The 22,570-nt window shown below is 46.0% G+C and overlaps 1 pseudogene; it reads left to right on the forward strand.

The window, feature by feature from the left end:
- The first annotated feature begins 964 nt into the window (after positions 1-964).
- LOC124044421 lies at positions 965-22,570 on the forward strand (annotated as a pseudogene).

Raw genomic sequence — 22,570 nt, forward strand, 5'->3', positions numbered from 1 at the left:
TAATCTGTTTGTAAACAATTGTTGGAGAAATTACTTGCGTCATGCACAAAGTAGATGTCCTAACCGACTTTCTAAAACTATAGTTTGTTAAGAAAAAATGTGTGGAGTGGTTGAAAAACGAGTTTAATGACTCCAACCTAAGTGTATGTAAACTTCCGACTTCAGCTGTATATACTAGGTGGTGTCAGAAGGCCCCAAAAAATTACCACCCCAAGTCGTAGTCCCCCCCCGTTCCCCACCACCACTTTGTTTTTACACTACTTGCTGTTTATTATCTATGCATAGTCACTTTACAAATGACCTCAACTAGCCTGTACCCCCGCATATTGACTCGGTACCGGTATCCCCTTGGCCCAGCCAAGGGTTTGGCCGGGGTAGGAGGTCATTGTAAAATAAGAATTTGTTCTTAACTGACTTGCCTAGTTAAATAAAGGTTACATCAAAATAAAAATTGGACAAGTACAATGAGGGGATTTGATTAATCGGGCGGTCGGGTCAGCGTGTTTTGCACAGGGTGAAAGTTGATTACATTCGTTTAAATGATAAACTGTTCCAGCGAGTGTATGTTTTATGGAAACTAGATGTATGTTTCTGGACGATACACCATGCTGCCTTGTTGACGACATGACTACGCGACGTAGATTACGGCGTTCAATGTCTCACTGCTATTGCCCAGGTCACGTCACAGGTCCATGGGCAGGTGTCCCGCGGCTCAGAATGATCGAATGCGCCCATTGAACGATGGGAGACGGTCATTCTTAATTATTCATATTTTGAAGACCAATAAGGATGAAGATGTATGAATTTATCTGAATGTATTTATTTGTCAGAATTCATTTCAATTTACACGTTTTTGAACCAATGGCCATTGAGAAATTCCCCTCGTTTTGATTACGCCCAATAGTAATTTAAGGAATTCTGTAAGTGGGTGGGTCAGCTGTGCATGCCATGTAGCCGTGTTCAGAACAGATGGCTGTAGTGGCTGCGAGCGGTACGCAGAACTGGCCGGTGGGGACGAGGGGATAACGGAGGTTCCTGAGTCCGAATGTTAGGGGGTGGGGTCGAAGTTGAACTTCGGGAATACTTGACCAGATTGACTTCGATAAATGATTTGAACCGCTCCGGCTTTGATTTCTTTATCAAGACGGCAGCTACGTGAACGCAAAGCCTCGGGATAGAGTTGGCGTCTGATCCTGGGATTGGGAATCAAAGAAGGGACTGGCGTGAGAGATCGAATTTACTTCGGACAATTGGGAACCGACGGTTGAAAACTAGTTGCATATGCGTGGAGTAGTTATATTGTTTAATTAAAGGGACTAGCTAATCGCTCATACAGTGTTCCGTTGCTGCTACAGCTAGTTTGCTGACTTTCTTGTAAAGGAATGTCCAATGGATGAATGGGCAGCCACTTGAATTGCTCGGGTTTAAACAGCTTCTTGATGACCTCGGTGTTACAAATGATTTATGTTAAGTAGCGAGCAACCTTGTTTTTGCTCCATGTATCTAATGTAGTATACACAAAGAAACAACATCGCTTTTTATTTTAGTTGCAGTCAGCAATCTTGATTAATGCATGGTGCGGAAGGAGAACGGGCAAGCACACCCTCATGGACAGAAGTGCAATTTATTGATATTTCTTGTCAGCAATTTTGTTTATAATTTAATATTTTCTCTGTTTTCAATGTATTTGTTGGTAGCTGAAACTAACTAGCTGGCATACCTGATTTGAAGGAATTTTGCACTACTCTTGATTCTAAAATAGTATTGAAGTTATTCCTCGTGTGGAATGGGGAATACGATAGCATGCTGCGTGTCCCCGGAGAGAAGCCCAAAGTTACCAAGGCAACTGGCGGACCGCCAGGAAGACTACCAAATCAGCACGAACGTGAGGGACGACACCCGCCCGTACCTGCAGCACATTAGCGACAGAGAGGAACCTAACGGTAGGTGTCACATTCGCATATTTGGGATTAGCTGCTGTAGTAGAGATACTAAAGGTACAATATTCCGATTCGTTTTACACCCATTTAGTCTTTTGAGCCCACCATTTCTCATACACCACTCTCAGGTCTGTAGCCAATTGAATTACATGCCCATAAAGTTGGGTGTGATGAGGCTGCCTGGGAAGGAGGGGTGTTTGATCCAGGCAAATAGCAGCGCGGATGGGCTATTGCAGCAGACGCCCACACCGGGCTCCACTTCTATCAGAGGAAAAACAAGAAGTGGTTCCAGTGGGCACATGATCACCAAAACTGGACAATTAAAGTGGAAAAACATCGCCTGGTCTGACGAATCCCAGTTCCTGTTGCATCATGCTGATGTCAGTCAGGATTTGGCGTAAGCAGCATCATAGGTGTAGAACCCGGTGTGGTCATCTGCTGCAACATGGCCCTTTCCTGCCTGGTCTCAACGGTACAGGCTGTTGGTGTAATTGTGTGGGTAATGTTTTCCTGGCACACAATAGGTCCCTTGATACCAATTGAGAAACATTTCCATGCCTCAAAGAATTCCGGCTGTTCTGGAGGCAAAGTTTGACCCGGTACTAAATGGGTGTACCTGAAATGTGGATGTACCTAAAAAAGCTAGTGAGTGTATGCCAATTACCAGATGCTTTTATCCAAAGCGACTTAGTCATGCATTTATACATTTTACATATGGTTGGTCCTGGGAATCAAACCCACTACCCTGGTGTTACAAGCGCTATGCTCTACCAACTGCACTACAAAGGACCACATTTAGTGTATTTTATTTTTTATTTCACCTTTATTTAACCAGGTAGGCTAGTTGAGAACAAGTTCTCATTTGCAACTGCGACCTGGCCAAGATAAAGCATAGCAGTGTGAACAGAAAACACAGAGTTACACATGGAGTAAACAATTAACAAGTTAATAACAGTAGAAAAAAAGGGGAGTCTATACATTGTGTGCAAAAGGCATGAGGAGGTAGGCGAATAATTACAATTTTGCAGATTAACACTGGAGTGAAATGATCAGATGGTCATGTACAGGTAGAGATATTGGTGTGCAAAAGAGCAGAAAAGTAAATAAATAAAAACAGTATGGGGATGAGGTAGGTAAAAATGGGTGGGCTATTTACCGATAGACTATGTACAGCTGCAGCGATCGGTTAGCTGCTCAGATAGCAGATGTTTGAAGTTGGTGAGGGAGATAAGTCTCCAACTTCAGCGATTTTTTTTTTTTTTTTTTTTTTTTTTTTTTTTGCAATTCGTTCCAGTCACAGGCAGCAGAGAACTGGAACGAAAGGCGGCCAAATGAGGTGTTGGCTTTAGGGATGATCAGTGAGACATCTGCTGGAGCGCGTGCTACGGATGGGTGTTGCCATCGTGAACTGAGATAAGGCGGAGCTTTACCTAGCATGGACTTGTAGATGACCAGAACCCTATGGGCCCTTGTCAAAAGTACTGCACTATGGCATAGGGTGCCATTTGTGTGGTGAGGCTGGCTGGCTGGCTGGTTGGTGTAATATGGCACAGACCCCCAAGGATCTATTCCCCAACTCTGCTAGATATCCCGGGCATCCTGATGATGCTATACCACAGGACAACTGACTCGCACAACTAATCAAGGGGAAAAGCTGTTTTAAACCAATACTATGTGCACTATGCTCTGATAAGCAGTGTTATGTTGCTACAGTATAACTATTTTAACCCTCAGTGAGTATAAGACCCCTTGTGCCTATGGGTGACACCCATGTGATTTCATTGCGTGCCTTCCAGCTTGGGATATCCTCCTCATGAAAGAATTGCAGCAATGTTTCAAGGATGTTTTGTTTTAGCAGTCCTTGACATAAACAGATGATTGAATCCTTGATATAGCCACTGATCTCTGCAACGCCTTACCCACCACCCTACAGTAACAGACGGAGGCATTCCCTTGAGAGAGCACCCCCCGGTTTATTTTTGACTTCAGAGAGAGCGAGGGTCTGCCTGTCTACTAGCACTAAGCCTAGTGTGTTATACCCAGCTGTTGTAAGGCTGACCCTGGGTCAGTATTAGATGGTCTGTCCCTCTTTGTGTCCTTATGTAGTAGTGCTGAGTTTTTTTAAATGTAAGTTTTTTTTTTTACCAAAACGTCGGTTATTTTTCATTTTTAAACAACAAATTGACTGACTTTGGTGGAAGTATTTGAATTCCTTGTTATTTTTTGTTGGTGGGTGAGCTCAATGTGTGCTGCAGTTTCTCTAGAGATAAATCCGATCAAGCTCAAACGGTGTGATGTCGTTGTCGTTTCCAACATAGTTTATACATAGTTTACCGCAGACAACTTGATAATTAACTACAATGACCATAGTCCATTGACTGGTAAACTTGTCCAGTCTCTTTCTTTTACGCCTGCTACATAGGAGACAGAAGAATCAAGAGAGCAGTTATTTCATGAGGCATCTTTACCTGACAATACATTATCTAAGTGATTAATAATTGGTATTCAACAGTTACAAAAGTGTTCTTATTGACTTTTAACTACTAAAAAAGTCAATAAGACGGCATAGGAAACAGCTCTATAGAGATGATTTGGAATGAAATACAAGTTATCAAATAAAACATGTTAAATACACAACCTGAAATATTTGTATCAAATACTGTGAATAACTGATTGTTAATAAGTGTCATGCGTATGGCAGTCACTACTGTCATGGGACTTTTATTCATTGTTTTATTGTGTTTTTACAGCATTCAACCCACATAATGCATAGTGCATTTCATGTATTAAAAACAATTATCGAAACCGAAAATCTTCATTTTTTTTAATAACCAGACCGACCTCAAAAAGCACTAATTGCTCAGCACTATTATGAAGACAGTCCTCCAGCTTTTCATCACAGGTCTAGGACCAGCTGTAGTAGACTGAACTGAGGGTAGATCACCTGATAAGGGCCACTCATGCCAAAGTGTTGTTTTGTGTAAGCCATGAACTGAGAAGTTTTGGAGCATAATCACCATGTGCAGAGACTTCAGACAGCCACTCTTCGGCCTAAACGCCAGTGACACATTTTAGCACAGTAGTCTACATCACCATCACAGCCTGCTCACCCAGGTTCGGGCAGCCCACACATCCTGCTGTCTGAACTGTGATGGCCAATAGACCATTGATCTCACAGCAAGGACTTTCCTTCAATCAATAGAGTGGTTATCAGTGCTGTCTGCTCTGTCTGCCTACTACTGCTGTCCCTTCAGCCTAGAGCCTAGGGTGCAAAGCACATTTCTGCACAAGCAGACAATGAAGGCTATTTTCGTTCTTACTCGATCACTTAAGTTAGTCATATTTGGATCTAATGGCGGAAAAAATCGATAGTTTCATATCACAATATTATTTTTGCGCTAGATGGCTGTACATGCAACATTTGAACTCAATATGTCATCCACCTGAATCATGTAGATGTTTCTGTCCTCTTCTGCTCAGCTCCATCACGGCGAATTTGTAACATTTGATGTGGTTTCTGTTACATTTGTTTTAATGATTGGAGCGGCTTGCAGCGCGAGCAAAGTGGATACTAGGTATGTTTTTATTTGGTGTGTAAGAACAAACAGGCCAGTCAGACTAGGCTTTGCTGTCACACAGCCTCTGAGTGACAGTGACAGAGGAAAAACGGAGCAGTGAGTGACGGTTGTGCTTTCGCATTTACATCACTGAATCAAAACACAAAAATTCAAACATGGCATATGGGCCCCCCCGCCCCATTGCACAGACGGAGCTCAGCGGGCATGGGATTCCCCGGCAGGAAGACTCCAGTCCGTGTTGAGGTCAGGGCGTGAATGGTAGATGCTGGTGGAGGGAGGAGCTGTGTGGCTGGGTAGGGGAGCTGAGGCTCCATCTTATCAAGGATGCAGTAATCACTTGATGTCTGACATACTCTAATCTGTATTTTATTTAACCTTTTATCTAGGTAAGTCAGGTAAGAACAAGTTCTTATTCACAATGATGGCCTACCCTGGTCTAACCCGGACGATGCTGGGCCAATAGGGCAGCGCACAATGGTATTCCTGATCACTGCCGGTTGTGATTACAGCCTGGAATCGAATCACGGTCTGTAGTGATGCCTCTAGCACTGAGATGCATTGCCTTAGACCGCGCCACTCGGTGGCCCAGGGGCTCACAATCCCAGACAGCGTGCCATTTATCTGATCGGTAGTGGCAGACGTGTTTATGTCGCACTGTATTTTGTGTTGCAACCAAGTCTACCTCGGCAGTTCTCAACCTTTTCTGTTCCGAGGACCACCAAATCACAAATATTTTAGTGGTCAAATTAAGAGTAAATTTGATCAGTGACTGTAACACATTCAAAGGCAAATTGTAATATCAAATGGCTTATTACCAAAAAATTACCTCCAGTACCCCACGGATCAACAGCGGTCGGACCACAGGTTGAAAACCACAGGTTTTACCTGTTGGTCCAATTTATCCATGACCCTTGTCTGTGCTCTGCAAAGCGCACACGCCGTTCGGTAGCATGTCTGCAGATGGGCAGGCATGACTGGCACAGGCACCCCTCCTCTCTGCTCTACCTTCTGTTTCTCAGCATGCTGGCCAGTATGGGTGGAGCTTAAGGAGAGCAGACTCAGTGTTCTCCAGAGACCCCAGACAAAGGCCTCATTGTTGTCCCCCTCCCTGCCAGTCCCATACCATCATCCCCGTGCCCCTGCCACAGCCTGAGTGGACGGGGGGGTGCTGGCTCTGCCAAGCCAACCCGCCTGACCTGATATTCCCCTGGCCCTGCCTGCCACGTTTCACACCAGGGGCTCACAAACCCAGACAGAGAGGCAGCTGTTAATACATTACGGTTGGTTCCGGTTGTCTAATCTCTAAGCCTAACCTGTGTGTAATGGACCCATTATGTGGTGTAGTTTCAAATGAGGTCATCAAATCGATCTCCATCGTTTAGTATGTGATGCTGCTGCTGTCTGCTGTCTGTGTTTGGTTACATAGCTTGGCTGTCCTATGCACATTTGTTTTAATTTATGTATTCATTCATGCATTCATCTAATTGGGTAATAGTATGCATTCAGGTCACTGGAATGTCTTTATGGAGCATCAGGTCTAATTTTCTTCTCACTGGCCTCGGGTCAACATACTGGCCTCGGTTCAACATACTGGCCTCGGGTCAACATACTGGCCTCGGGTCAACATACTGGCCTCGGGTCAACATACTGGCCTCGGGTCAACATACTGGCCTCGGGTCAACATACTGGCCTCGGGTCAACATACTGGCCTCGGGTCAACATACTGGCCTCGGGTCAACATACTGGCCTCGGGTCAACATACTGGCCTCGGGTCAACATACTGGCCTCGGTTCAACATACTGGCCTCGGGTCAACATACTGGCCTCGGGTCAACATACTGGCCTCGGGTCAACATACTGGCCTCGGTTCAACATACTGGCCTCGGTTCAACATACTGGCCTCGGGTCAACATACTGGCCTCGGGTCAACATACTAGCCTCGGGTCAACATACTAGCCTCGGGTCAACATACTAGCCTCGGGTCAACATACTAGCCTCGGGTCAACATACTGGCCTCGGGTCAACATACTGGCCTCGGGTCAACATACTGGCCTCGGGTCAACATACTAGCCTCGGGTCAACATACTGGCCTCGGGTCAACATACTGGCCTCGGGTCAACATACTGGCCTCGGGTCAACATACTGGCCTCGGGTCAACATACTGGCCTCGGTTCAACATACTGGCCTCGGGTCAACATACTGGCCTCGGGTCAACATACTGGCCTCGGGTCAACATACTGGCCTCGGGTCAACATACTGGCCTCGGGTCAACATACTGGCCTCGGGTCAACATACTGGCCTCGGGTCAACATACTGGCCTCCAGTGAACTAAGAGTTTACACAGGCTGTTCTCTGTATCACTAACCATGGAATAAGTCAGTCTCTTCAGTAACAGTCTGTATCATTATCCCTCTTTTATCTACTGTTTTCTATTGGTCCATGGTGACTTTTTGCGTTCCAGAACTGGCCCAGGAGTCCCATCCATCGAACCATGCCCGACTGAGAACCATCTTCCTCAGCAAGTCCCAGACAGACTGTGAGTGTAAGTAATCTACCCTGCTCGCATCACATCATCACACGAGACATGATCATGATGCCGTGAGAGTCCATACGGCACACGTCTCAAACTCTCGTCTTATGCATTTTAGCTACTTGGTACGGTGGTAACTCGTCCTCTCCACCACCAATGTCTCTGCTCTGGCACACTATGTAAACAGATGATACTTAGGCTACTGTAAGTGACTTCTATGCTCCCTCATAAGCACAATGTGACTGTTCCTCGTCCCTTCCCTTTCTATGTGACTGTTCCTTTCTATGTGACTGTTCCTCGTCCCTTCCCTTTCTATGTGACTGTTCCTCGTCCTTTCCCTTTCTATGTGACTGTTCCTCGTCCTTTCCCTTTCTATGTGACTGTTCCTCGTCCTTTCCCTTTCTATGTGACTGTTCCTTTCTATGGGACTGTTCCTCGTCCTTTCCCTTTCTGTGACTGTTCCTCGTCCTTTCCCTTTCTGTGACTGTTCCTCGTCCTTTCCCTTTCTGTGACTGTTCCTCGTCCTTTCCCTTTCTGTGACTGTTCCTCGTCCTTTCCCTTTCTGTGACTGTTCCTCGTCCTTTCCCTTTCTGTGACTGTTCCTCGTCCTTTCCCTTTCTGTGACTGTTCCTCGTCCTTTCCCTTTCTGTGACTGTTCCTTTCTATGTGACTGTTCCTCGTCCTTTCCCTTTCTGTGACTGTTCCTTTCTATGTCACTGTTCCTCGTCCTTTCCCTTTCTATGTGACTGTTCCTCGTCCTTTCTATGGGACTGTTCCTCGTCCTTTCTATGGGACTGTTCCTCGTCCTTTCTATGGGACTGTTCCTCGTCCTTTCCCTTTCTATGTGACTGTTCCTTTCTATGGGACTGTTCCTCGTCCTTTCCCTTTCTGTGACTGTTCCTTTCCATGTGACTGTTCCTCGTCCTTTCCCTTTCTGTGACTGTTCCTCCTCCTTTCCCTTTCTGTGACTGTTCCTTTCTATGTGACTGTTCCTCGTCCTTTCCCTTTCTGTGACTGTTCCTTTCCATGTGACTGTTCCTCGTTCTTTCCCTTTCTGTGACTGTTCCTTTCCATGTGACTGTTCCTCGTTCTTTCCCTTTCTGTGACTGTTCCTTTCCATGTGACTGTTCCTCGTTCTTTCCCTTTCTGTGACTGTTCCTTTCCATGTGACTGTTCCTCGTTCTTTCCCTTTCTGTGACTGTTCCTTTCCATGTGACTGTTCCTCGTTCTTTCCCTTTCTGTGACTGTTCCTTTCCATGTGACTGTTCCTCGTTCTTTCCCTTTCTATGTGACTGTTCCTTTCCATGTGACTGTTCCTCGTCCTTTCCCTTTCTATGTGACTGTTCCTTCCTTTCTATGTGACTGTTCCTCGTCCTTTCCCTTTCTATGTGACTGTTCCTCTTCCTTTCCCTTTCTATGGGACTGTTCCTTTCTATGTGACTGTTCCTTTCTATGTGACTGTTCCTTTCTATGTGACTGTTCCTGTTCCTTTCTATGTGACTGTTCCTGTTCCTTTCTATGTGACTGTTCCTTTCTATGGGACTGTTCCTCGTCCTTTCCCTTTCTATGTGACTGTTCCTTTCTATGTGACTGTTCCTTTCTATGTGACTGTTCCTTTCTATGTGACTGTTCCTTTCTATGTGACTGTTCCTGTTCCTTTCTATGTGACTGTTCCTGTTCCTTTCTATGTTCCTGTTCCTTTCTATGGGACTGTTCCTTTCTATGGGACTGTTCCTTTCTATGGGACTGTTCCTTTCTATGGGACTGTTCCTTTCTATGGGACTGTTCCTTTCTATGGGACTGTTCCTTTCTATGGGACTGTTCCTTTCTATGGGACTGTTCCTTTCTATGGGACTGGTCCTGTTCCTTTCTATGGGACTGTTCCTTTCTATGGGACTGTTCCTTTCTATGGGACTGGTCCTGTTCCTTTCTATGGGACTGGTCCTGTTCCTTTCTATGGGACTGGTCCTGTTCCTTTCTATGGGACTGTTCCTTTCTATGGGACTGGTCCTGTTCCTTTCTATGGGACTGGTCCTGTTCCTTTCTATGGGACTGGTCCTGTTCCTTTCTATGGGACTGGTCCTGTTCCTTTCTATGGGACTGGTCCTGTTCCTTTCTATGGGACTGGTCCTGTCTATGGGACTGGTCCTGTCTATGGGACTGGTCCTGTCTATGGGACTGGTCCTGTCTATGGGACTGGTCCTGTCTATGGGACTGGTCCTGTCTATGGGACTGGTCCTGTCTATGGGACTGGTCCTGTCTATGGGACTGGTCCTGTCTATGGGACTGGTCCTGTCTATGGGACTGGGACTGGTCCTGTCTATGGGACTGGTCCTGTCTATGGGACTGGTCCTTTCTATGGGACTGGGACTGGTCCTTTCTATGGGACTGGTCCTTTCTATGGGACTGGTCCTGGTCCTTTCTATGGGACTGTTCCTTTCTATGGGACTGGTCCTTTCTATGGGACTGGTCCTTTCTATGGGACTGGTCCTTTCTATGGGACTGGTCCTTTCTATGGGACTGGTCCTGGTCCTTTCTATGGGACTGGTGGTCCTTTCTATGGGACTGGTCCTGGTCCTTTCTATGGGACTGGTCCTGGTCCTTTCTATGGGACTGGTCCTTTCTATGGGACTGGTCCTTTCTATGGGACTGGTCCTTTCTATGGGACTGGTCCTGGTCCTTTCTATGGGACTGGTCCTGGTCCTTTCTATGGGACTGGTCCTGGTCCTTTCTATGGGACTGGTCCTGTTCCTTTCTATGGGACTGGTCCTGTTCCTTTCTATGGGACTGGTCCTTTCTATGGGACTGGTCCTTTCTATGGGACTGGGACTGGTCCTTTCTATGGGACTGGTCCTTTCTATGGGACTGGTCCTGTTCCTTTCTATGGGACTGGTCCTTTCTATGGGACTGGTCCTGGTCCTTTCTATGGGACTGGTCCTTTCTATGGGACTGGTCCTGGTCCTTTCTATGGGACTGGTCCTTTCTATGGGACTGGTCCTGGTCCTTTCTATGGGACTGGTCCTTTCTATGGGACTGGTCCTTTCTATGGGACTGGTCCTTTCTATGGTCCTTTCTATGGGACTGGTCCTGGTCCTTTCTATGGGACTGGTCCTGGTCCTTTCTATGGGACTGGTCCTGGTCCTTTCTATGGGACTGGTCCTGGTCCTTTCTATGGGACTGTTCCTTTCTATGGGACTGGTCCTTTCTATGGGACTGGTCCTGGTCCTTTCTATGGGACTGGTCCTGGTCCTTTCTATGGGACTGGTCCTTTCTATGGGACTGGTCCTGGTCCTTTCTATGGGACTGGGACTGGTCCTTTCTATGGGACTGGTCCTGGTCCTTTCTATGGGACTGGTCCTTTCTATGGGACTGGGACTGGTCCTTTCTATGGGACTGGTCCTGGTCCTTTCTATGGGACTGGTCCTTTCTATGGGACTGGTCCTGGTCCTTTCTATGGGACTGGTCCTGGTCCTTTCTATGGGACTGGTCCTTTCTATGGGACTGGTCCTGGTCCTTTCTATGGGACTGGTCCTTTCTATGGGACTGGTCCTGGGGACTCCTTTTTCTATGGGACTGGTCCTTTCTATGGGACTGGTCCTCCTTTCTATGGGACTGGTCCTTTCTATGGGACTGGTCCTTTCTATGGGACTGGTCCTTTCTATGGGACTGGTCCTGGTCCTTTCTATGGGACTGGTCCTTTCTATGGGACTGGTCCTTTCTATGGGACTGGTCCTGGTCCTTTCTATGGGACTGGTCCTTTCTATGGGACTGGTCCTTTCTATGGGACTGGTCCTTTCTATGGGACTGGTCCTTTCTATGGGACTGGTCCTTTCTATGGGACTGGTCCTTTCTATGGGACTGGTCCTGTTCCTTTCTATGGGACTGGTCCTTTCTATGGGACTGGTCCTTTCTATGGGACTGGTCCTTTCTATGGGACTGGTCCTTTCTATGGGACTGGTCCTTTCTATGGGACTGGTCCTTTCTATGGGACTGGTCCTTTCTATGGGACTGGTCCTTTCTATGGGACTGGTCCTTTCTATGGGACTGGTCCTTTCTATGGGACTGGGACTGGTCCTTTCTATGGGACTGGGACTGGTCCTTTCTATGGGACTGGTCCTGGTCCTTTCTATGGGACTGGTCCTGGTCCTTTCTATGGGACTGGTCCTTTCTATGGGACTGGTCCTTTCTATGGGACTGGTCCTTTCTATGGGACTGGTCCTTTCTATGGGACTGGTCCTTTCTATGGGACTGGTCCTTTCTATGGGACTGGTCCTTTCTATGGGACTGGTCCTTTCTATGGGACTGGTCCTTTCTATGGGACTGGTCCTTTCTTCTGGTTCTATGGGACTGGTCCTTTCTATGGGACTGGTCCTTTCTATGGGACTTCCTTTCTATGGGACTGGTCCTTTCTATGGGACTGGTCCTTTCTACTGGGACTGGTCCTTTCCTTTTTCTATGGGACTGGTCCTTTCTATGGGACTGGTCCTTTCTATGGGACTGGTCCTTTCTATGGGACTGGTCCTTTCTATGGGACTGGTCCTGTTTCTTTCTATGGGACTGTTTCTTTCTATGGGACTGTTCCTTTCTATGGGACTGTTCCTTTCTATGGGACTGTTCCTCGTCCTTTCCCTTTCTATGGGACTGTTCCTTTCTATGGGACTGGTCCTTTCTATGGGACTGGTCCTTTCTATGGGACTGGTCCTTTCTATGGGACTGGTCCTGGTCCTTTCTATGGGACTGGTCCTGTTCCTTTCTATGGGACTGGTCCTGTTCCTTTCTATGGGACTGGTCCTGTTCCTTTCTATGGGACTGGTCCTGTTCCTTTCTATGGGACTGGTCCTGTTCCTTTCTATGGGACTGGTCCTTTCTATGGGACTGGTCCTGTTCCTTTCTATGGGACTGTTCCTTTCTATGTGACTGTTCCTTTCTATGGGACTGGTCCTTTCTATGGGACTGGTCCTTTCTATGGGACTGGTCCTTTCTATGGGACTGGTCCTCGTCCTTTCCATGGGACTGTTTTGTCTGAGTCTGATACGGCCTATTTTCTTTTTCCTTCCAGTGCAAGACAAGAGGAAAAGCAATCACATAAACCATGTTAGTCATGTAAGTATTTAATGGTTAGGTTGGGTTTTTGTCAACCAACTATAATTAAGGTTTTGTGTGTGTGTGTGGGGGGGGGGCTACTGTGTGTATTCATCACATGCTCTAGAGTTAGCAGTATGATGTCATTGTCACCTGGGGTCATCAGATGCACTGTGGCTCTGGCAGATGAGACACCAAAACATTGTATCCCTACTCTGGAGGGCAACACCAAACTAATACATATGCACTGGCTTCCAGTTGAAGCTCGCATCCGCTACAAGACCATGCTGCTTGCCTACGGAGCTGTGAGGGGAACGGCACCTCAGTACCTCCAGACTCTGATCAGGCCCTACACCCAAACAAGGGCACTGCGTTCATCCACCTCTGGCCTGCTCGCCTCCCTACCACTGAGGAAGTACAGCTCCCGCTCAGCCCAGTCAAAACTGTTCGCTGCCCTGGCCCCCCAATGGTGGAACAAACTCCCTCACGACGCCAGGACAGCGGAGTCAATCACCACCTTCCGGAGACACCTGAAACCCCACCTCTTTAAGGAATACCTAGGATAGGTTAAGTAATCCCTCTCACCCCATCCCCCCTAAGTTTTAGATGCACTATTGTAAGTGACTGTCCCACTGGATGTCATAAGGTGAATGCACCAATTTGTAAGTCGCTCTGGATAAGAGCGTCTGCTAAATAACTTAAATGTAATGTAATGTAAATGCAAATTTAACTCTCTGACATCATACCTGATTGGTCAGCTTTTTAAAGGATCTGGGCAGAGGGTTGGTTGACATTATGGCTGCCCTCTTAATCTTTGTGTACTCTGACCTCTATTTAATATCCCCACTGTGGAAACGAACTATTTGCCAAGACTTTTTGACCTGGTCAAATACCCTAGTGTGTGTGGTGAACAGACTGTAGCCCCTGTAGTAAGTGGTTGGGGTGTCCGGTCAGCTAGAAGACAAACACAATTAAACAGGAGACCTGGTGTGAATGTTTTGAGTGTGTCCACTGTCCTTCCTCAACTACACCTCTGTATTATAGTGACTGCCCAGACACAAGATTACATGGCCTAGTTCACCCACATTTCAAACCTTCCCTTTTACCTTGGAAGTAGTTTGGTTGCAGTAAGTCCTGACAATTGGTGATGTCATTATTATGCTATAGCCACCACAGGCTAGCATCAATTACCTCAAAGGGATAGGTTTCAATATAGCACTGTCTGACTTCCAAGACAACTTCCACTGAATGTCACACATTTCCTTTTGCAGACCTCTCCTCTCTCTAAGAAGTACAGTTCCTGTTCCACCATCTTTATCGATGACAGCACGGTCAGCCAGCCCAACCTGAAAAGCACAATAAAATGGTGGCTACCTGCTACCTTCATATGCACATACAAGACATGTACCTTTTCTAGTTGAACACAGGTCCTAATGAATTATCTTTCTCCTCTTCCAGTGTTACACTAGCGATATACTACCACATTAAAAACAGGTGAGTGGCAGTGTTTTGACTTGTTCGTTTTGAGTATACATAGGTAGTAGGCATTATGTATCTGTTGGTGGTCTCTGGGCCTGGACAAATGTTTGGGACAGTGTGGTTCAGAGTGGTGTTCTCTCTCTCCGTCTCTGTCTCAGGGACTCTGACAGGTCACTGGACATTTTCGATGAGAAGATGCACCCCTTATCGGTGAGTGGGCAGTTCCAGTTTTGCCATAATCCACTCTGGGTTTGCAGAATCTTCTGTATTCCAAAGAATGGCTTCTGATATCGGTTTACATCCTAACAGATCTGCAGTGGATCTACTGTTGGCTGTACTGGTGTGTCTGCCCTTGTCTACATCAATATCTGGTATCAGCCAGTCTCCCCACTCCCTTCTAGACCTTACACTGTAACTTTATGCCATAGCCCAGCCCAGTGCACCTCTAGCTCGAATTTCAGCATAAAACACACCACTGCAGGGGGATTGAATAAGATTTAGTTTAGCTAGTAGGAAACTCTACATGAACCTACATTTAGAAAATAATACTTTTTTTACTCTTTTTTTTTTTTATGTATTTTTACAGTTGAAGTGGGAAGTTTACATACACTTATGTTGGAGTCATTAAAACTCCTTTTTCAACCACTCCACATATTTCTTGTTAACAAACTATAGTTTAGACAAGTCGGTTAGGATATATACTTTGTGCATGACACAAGTCATTTTTCCAACAGTTTACAGACAGATTATTTCACTTATAATTCACTGTATCACAATTCCAGTGGGTCTGAAGTTTAAATACACAAAGTTGACTGTGCCTTTAAACCACTTGGAAAATTCCAGAAAATGATGTCATGGCTTTAGAAGCTTCTAATAGGCTAATTGACATCATACATCATGGGAAAATCAAAAGAAATCAGTCAAGACATCCAGAAAAAAAATGTATAAACACCATGGGACCACGCAGCCGTCATACCGCTCAGGAAGGAGACAAGTTCTGTCTTCTAGAGATGAACGTACTTTGGTGCGAAAAGTGAAAATAAATCCCAGAACAACAGCAAAGGACCTTGTGAAGATGCTGGAGGAAACAGGTACAAAAGTATCTATATCCACAATAAAATGAGTCCTATATCGACATAACCTGAAAGGCAGCTCTGCAAGGAAGAAGCCACTGCTCCAAGACTGCCATAAAAAAGCCAGACTACGATTTGCAACTGCACATGGGGACAAATAACACCATCCCAACTGTGAAGCACGGGGGTGGCAGCATCATGTTGTAGGAGTGCTTTGCTGCAGGAGGGACTGGTGCACTTCACAAAATAGATGGCTTCATGAGGGAGGAAAATGATGTGGATATATTGAAGCAACATCTCAAGACATCAGTCAGGAAGTTAAAGCTTGGTCACAAATGGGTCTTTCAAATGGACAATGACCCCAAGAATAATTCCAAAGTTGTGGCAAAATGGCTTAAGGACAACAAAGTCAAGGCATTGGAGTGGTCATCACAAAGCCCTGACCTCAATCCTATAAAACATTTGTGGGCAGAACTGAAAAGGTGTGTATGAGCAAGGAGGCCTACAAACCTGACTCAGTTACACCAGATCTGTCAGGAGGAATGGGCTAAAATTCACCCAACTTATTGTGGGAAGCTTGTGGAAAGCTACCTGAAACATTTGACCCAAGTTGAACAATTTATAGGCAATGATACACTCCATTAGTATTTGGTATGTAATCTTCTGACCCACTGGGAATGTGATGAAATAAATAAAAGCTGAAATCATTCTCTACTATTATTCTGACATTTCACATTCTTAAAATAAAGTGGTGATCCTAACTGACCTAAGACAGGGAATTTTTACCAGGATTAAATGTCAGATTGTGAAACTGAATTTAAATGTACTTGGCTAAGGTGTATGTAAACTTCCGACTTCAACTGTAACTTGTTGAGAGTAGTCTATATGCCATTTAAGACTGAATGTGTTGAGTCTGGGCTGGTGTATCATGCGAGGTTGGTGGCACCTTATTTTGTGGAGGACTGGCTCGTGGTAATGAGTGGAATGGTATCAAATGCATTAAACACATGGTGTGATGCCATTCCATTCGCTTCTTTTCTGGACATTATTATGAGCCGTCCTCCCCTCAGCAGTCTCCGCTGGTGTTTGTTGTATCTGTGTCTATAACACGGTCTTCTCCCTGAAGAGAGAGCAGGTTTCTGGTGACTACTCTCGTACGGACCCCGAGCAAAACTCATCTACCGCTTTGTCCGAACTCTGTTCAGCGCTGCACAGCTCACTGCAGAGTGTGCCATCGTCACCTTGGTGAGTCCAGTCGGCACAATCAAAACCCATTATACGCCCATGTATCAGCAGCGAATACATGATTCATCAACACGTATATGAAAGGATACAGTGGAGTCTGCTGAGGGATGGATGGCTCATAATAGAGGCTGAAACGCCGTGTTTTTGATGTATTTGATACCATTCCGCTCCAGCCATTAACACAAGCCCCTCCCCAAATAACGTTCCACCAATCTCCTGTGCTGTAGATATATTCCGCTAGGTATTATTGTCCAACAAAGTGAAGGCAACCTTCCTAATTGATTACCATCCCGTAGCACTCACCCGTAGCACTCACGTCCGTACTCATGAAGTGCTTTGAAAGGCTGGTCATGGCTCACATCAACAGCATCCTCCCGGATACCCTAGACCCACTCCAACTCGCATACCACCCCAACAGATGTTGCAATCGCACTCCACACTGCCCTTTCCCACCTGGACAAAAGGAACACCTATGTGAGAATGCTGTTTGTTGACTATAGCTCAGCGTTCAACACCATAGTGCCCACGAAGCTCATCAGCTAAGGACCCTGGGACTAAACACCTCCCTCTGCACCTGGATCCTGGACTTTCTGACTGGTTGCCCCCAGGCTGTAAGGGTAGGCAAGAATACGTCTGCCACGCTGAACCTCAACACTGGGGCCCCTCAGGGGTGTGTACTTATTCCACTCCAGTACTCCTTGTTCACCCACGACTGCATGGCCAAACACAACTCCAACACCGTTAAGTTTGCTGACGACACAACAGTGGTCATCAACAACGATGACCTCAATGTGAGCAAGACAAAGGAGCTGATCGTGGACTACAGGAAAAGGCGGGCAAAACCGACCCCCATTAACGTCAACTGGGTTGTAGTGGAGCGGGTCGAGAGTTTCAAGTTCCTTGGTGTCCACATCACCAATGATCTATCATGATCCAAACACACCAAGACAGTCGTGAAGAGGGCACAACAAAACCTTTTCCCCCTCACGAGACTGAAAAGATTTGGCATGGGTCCTCAGATCCTCATAAGGTTCTACAGCTGCACCATCGAGAGCATCCTGACCGGTTGCATTACCTCCTGGTATGGCAATTGCTCAGCATCTGACCATAAGACGCTAGAGGGTAGTGCGTACGGCCCAGTACGTCACTGGGGCCAAGCTTCCTGCCATCCAGGACCTATATAATAGGCGGTGTCAGAGGAAAGCCCATAAAATTGTCAGACCAGTCATCCAAGTCATAGACTGTTTTCTCTGCTACCGCGTGGCAAGCGGTACTGGAGTGCCAAGTCTAGTACCAAAAGGCTCCTTTACAGCTTCTACCTCCAAGCCATAAGACTGCTGAACAATTAATCAAATGGTCACCGGACTATTACATTGACCCCCCCCCCCTCCCATTTGTTTTGTACACTGCTGCTACTTGCTGTTTATTATTTATGCATAGTCACTTCACCCCTACCTGCATGTACAAATGACCTCTAACCTGTACTCCCCCACACTGACTTGTTATTGTTACCTTAAAAACAAAAAAAATGTTTTTACTTTAGTCTACTTGGTAAATATTTTATTAACTATTTTTAAACTGCACTGTTTGTTAAGGACTTGTAAGCATTGTATTCGGTGCATGTGACAGTTTGATTTGATGTTGTATTAACCTGTATCTGCACTAATGTACCACCAGAGGGCAGCAAAGTATTAGAAACAATTGATAAAGCACAGCAAGTCAAGTGAACCGAGCCTCATCTCAATGAACAGAGTAGACCTGCATTTGTTTATTACAGTGTGATTGGTTCTAATAAATCATCAATGACATGCCGTTACCCACAGATTGCGCTTATTTTCTTTGTTGTGCCAATCACATTTCTGAAGCGAAATAGCCACCGCATGTTTATCAGCACAGGTTTATCTACCTCACCAGGTGTACCTGGAGCGTCTGCTGACCTACGCTGAGATGGACATCTGCCCATGTAACTGGAAGCGCATTGTACTGGGAGCCATCCTGCTGGCCTCCAAGGTGTGGGACGACCAGGCTGTCTGGAACGTAGACTACTGCCAGATCCTCAAAGACATCACTGTGGAGGATATGTACGTCTGCCACAGTTGTCACTTTTATATAGAGTCATTACACACAATATGTCCTTTTTATTATTGTGCCAACCTAAACCATACTGTGCTGGTTCAGGTGGAGGACCGATGTAGACCTCCTTCCTGTCTGATGATCAGTCACTGGCTGGTGGTCTGTAGACTGGTATAGTAGTCTTGTCTCTAGCTCTGATCAGGGCTGTGTGATGTGGGCCCCTGTGTTAGGATCAAACTGAGGAGACTACAGAGGGAGAGGGGCACGGAGGCTGAGTGAGGTTGTGTTCAGAAGGCAATCTCAAAGCAATCAGTAGGCTGCTCCTCACCACTACTGGTCATCATCCTAGTAGGTTTTAGAGTGTTGTATGTCTCATTTGTTTAAGAGTACACGTGTGTGTACATGTTTTTCTGTGTGTGCGCTCTCCCTCTTCTCGCAGTCTAGTTTCATCTCCTCCATTGAAGTGCTCTTTGTGAGCTGGGCCGAGGACTGGCGGCGGTAGGAAAGGGGAGGGAGTGGAGTGGCTCTCACTGCTACTACATAATGGCCCCAGCCCTCGCCCGCTCCATTAGTTTCCCTGGGAGACCAGCCTTCCAATACACACACCAACCTTCAGCCACCCTGGCCCTCTTGTCTCCTTTCCCACAAAGCATCCTGGATGCTGTCTCCATGGTGACCGGCTTGCCGCTCCTATTCATTGTCGTGATGATGAGGATGATGAGGGGGATCTGTATAGGGAGAGACATGATATACCTGAAGCAAGCCGCTCTGTCAGAAAGCCAGTCTGGTCTTCACTGCAGGACAGTTAGAATGAATAGCCCTCATGTACTGTTCCCCTTGCTGCTCCAGGGAAAGACAAGTGGAGTTGATTAGATTGATGCCCTGAGGGCTTGCCTGTGGATGAAGCTACCCCGAGGGCTTGCCTGTGGATGAAGCTACCCCGAGGGCTTGCCTGTGGATGAAGCTACCCCGAGGGCTTGCCTGTGGATGAAGCTACCCCGAGGGCTTGCCTGTGGATGAAGCTACCCCGAGGGCTTGCCTGTGGATGAAGCTACCCCGAGGGCTTGCCTGTGGATGAAGCTACCCCTATCACTGATCTAAAGTCCATTTGGCATTTCACTCCCACTGATTGGCAGGGTTAGGATTTAATTTGGGGAGATTGATCCTATAACTGTGCCTAAGAGCAACTTTTATGAGGAATATTAACCATGTTTCCCTCGCTCTCTCCCCTTTCAGGAACGAGATGGAACGCCAATTCCTGGAGCTGATGCAGTTCCACATCAACGTCCCGGCTAGTGTTTATGCCAAGTACTACTTCGACCTGCGCTCTCTGGCTAACGACAACAGCCCCCGCTTCCCCCTGGAGACACTCGGCAACGAGAGGGCACAGAAACTGGAGGCACGGCAATGAGGGGTAGTTAAAGGGTGTTGGGTAGGAGAGGGCTGTGATGGAGCTTACAGGTAGAGGTTTGAGAATGCGTCACAGAAAAGATGGTAGCAGAGAGTGACACACAAGAATTGTAGAAAGGGAATTTAACCAGTCCATTAGGTTTGAAGCCACAGTAACTCGTCACTCATCTGTGTGTGCGTGTGCGTGTGTGTGTGTGTGTGTGTGTGTGTGTGTGTGTGTGTGTGTGTGTGTGTGTGTGTGTGTGTGTGTGTGTGTGCGCGCGCGTTCAGGCCATCTCCAGACTGTGAGGACAAGTATAAGGATTGGAGCCGAGCAGCCGTGAAGAGGTCCTTTAGCGCTGACAACCTGGTGGGCATCCGCTGCGCTAATGCTGTACTCTCATAGGCCAGCCATACTACAGCACTGTTCTCTCATTGGACAAATGTCACTCGAATGCTGTTCTCTTATTGGACAGCCATACTCCAATGTTGTGCTCACTGGACAGCGACACGATATCTGACCTCTACAGCCTAACCAACAAACACTCCAGGATACATAACCATGACTCGCCACCAACCCCTCTCAGGGATTTGTCGTTGGCAGCCCCTCATGCCCACTCCCCTGACTGGCTGGTCCCAGACCCCTGTGCAAAATAACTACAGAGAGAAGAGTAGACTCTTTTCCTGTTTATAAAAAAAAAATGTATATATATTTGCTTACTATGTAGGCTGCTAGTTGTGACATTCTTGTTTTTAAATGGAAAAATAATTTGCAGATGGAGTATTTTACATAAACACTAATCATCCGTGTGGCTTTCATTGGAGTGGAGATGAGACTATGCAAGAGTGGCACAGCGCATTGTAAAAATGTACATTTTTACTTTACACATCAAATGACACATACTCAGAAACAGATTGGTCCACAGTTTAATTCTCTATCAGTCAGAGACAAATGAAACAAGTGAAAGAATGCATTTTCATAAATATCTATTTTTAAAAAACTTCTCCAAGAATGAAATGTCAGATTTTAAGTACACATAACGATGCAGTCGACTCATCTACGGAGGGATGCCAAAGCAGATTTACAAATGATGGGGGTAGAACACAGAGGAAACAGGCTAATAAATTAAACAGACACTGGACCATTTACACATTAGTCTGGTTAGAAAAACAATGAGGCACACGACAACTTGGACAAGCACAGCAGAGTAAAACGGCAACTTGGTTCACCCAGAGTTTTGGTTCAACCATACTCTGGCTCTCCACCATAGTTCCTATAGATGATTAGTATATCAATTGTAAGACCGTTTTTGATGTCTGCAGGATACCATTGAAAAGAAATGGTTTGCCTTTTTTTTGTAAACCTCTGACTTGTAAAACACACAAGATAAGTACTGACACGGTCATTGAACATGTATACAAAGCCCTAAGAGATACATACGTTCACCATTGGGTTGGTGTGAACAGTTCCTGTGTGTACCACTAGAGGCAGTAACACAATGGCAAAGGACTCGCTGAGCAAAAGCCAGGTGCCCTTTGAGACGACTCTCTTCTGGCCTGCGAGACTGATCTGACAGACAGTAGTCCCTCCAAACCACTTTACAACATGTTCAGTATCAAGGCTATTCCAAAGCACTACATTTACTGCAATGGCTGTTATGGGGCTTGTGGTTTTTAGAGTTTACCTTTGACATTGATTTATAAAATAAAATAATACATTGTGAAAAGTATAGACTTCATAACTGTTGTTTACTGGTACATTGCACCACATACATACTCTGATTACATCTTGGGAGGCTGTTTTACCGTAACTCCAGTCCAGCAACTGGTCAACAGTTGGGCTAGAGGTCCTCATCCTACTATTGTATTGACTGACTGGGATGTTCACAGACCGGCCAGTTAAACAAGCTGGATTTACCAGGCAGAATATGGCAAAGATTTTGTGCATTGGTACATACTGATTGATTCAACTCGAGCAGCATACAAACACATCCATACCACATATGTACTTGATTCATACAGAATATTGTGATTTAAATCACTGGGGATCATGCTGAAAATAAAAAATATATATTTTCATTAGTGTTCCTCGAGTTGTTTTGTCTTCACAGTACCCTGGATAATGGGGGCATTCTGGGCCAGCTCAATCCATAATATTTATAGAGCATCATACACAGTACCA

This window comes from Oncorhynchus gorbuscha, linkage group LG09 (assembly GCF_021184085.1).
Source record: "Oncorhynchus gorbuscha isolate QuinsamMale2020 ecotype Even-year linkage group LG09, OgorEven_v1.0, whole genome shotgun sequence".
Lineage (NCBI taxonomy): Eukaryota > Metazoa > Chordata > Actinopteri > Salmoniformes > Salmonidae > Oncorhynchus > Oncorhynchus gorbuscha.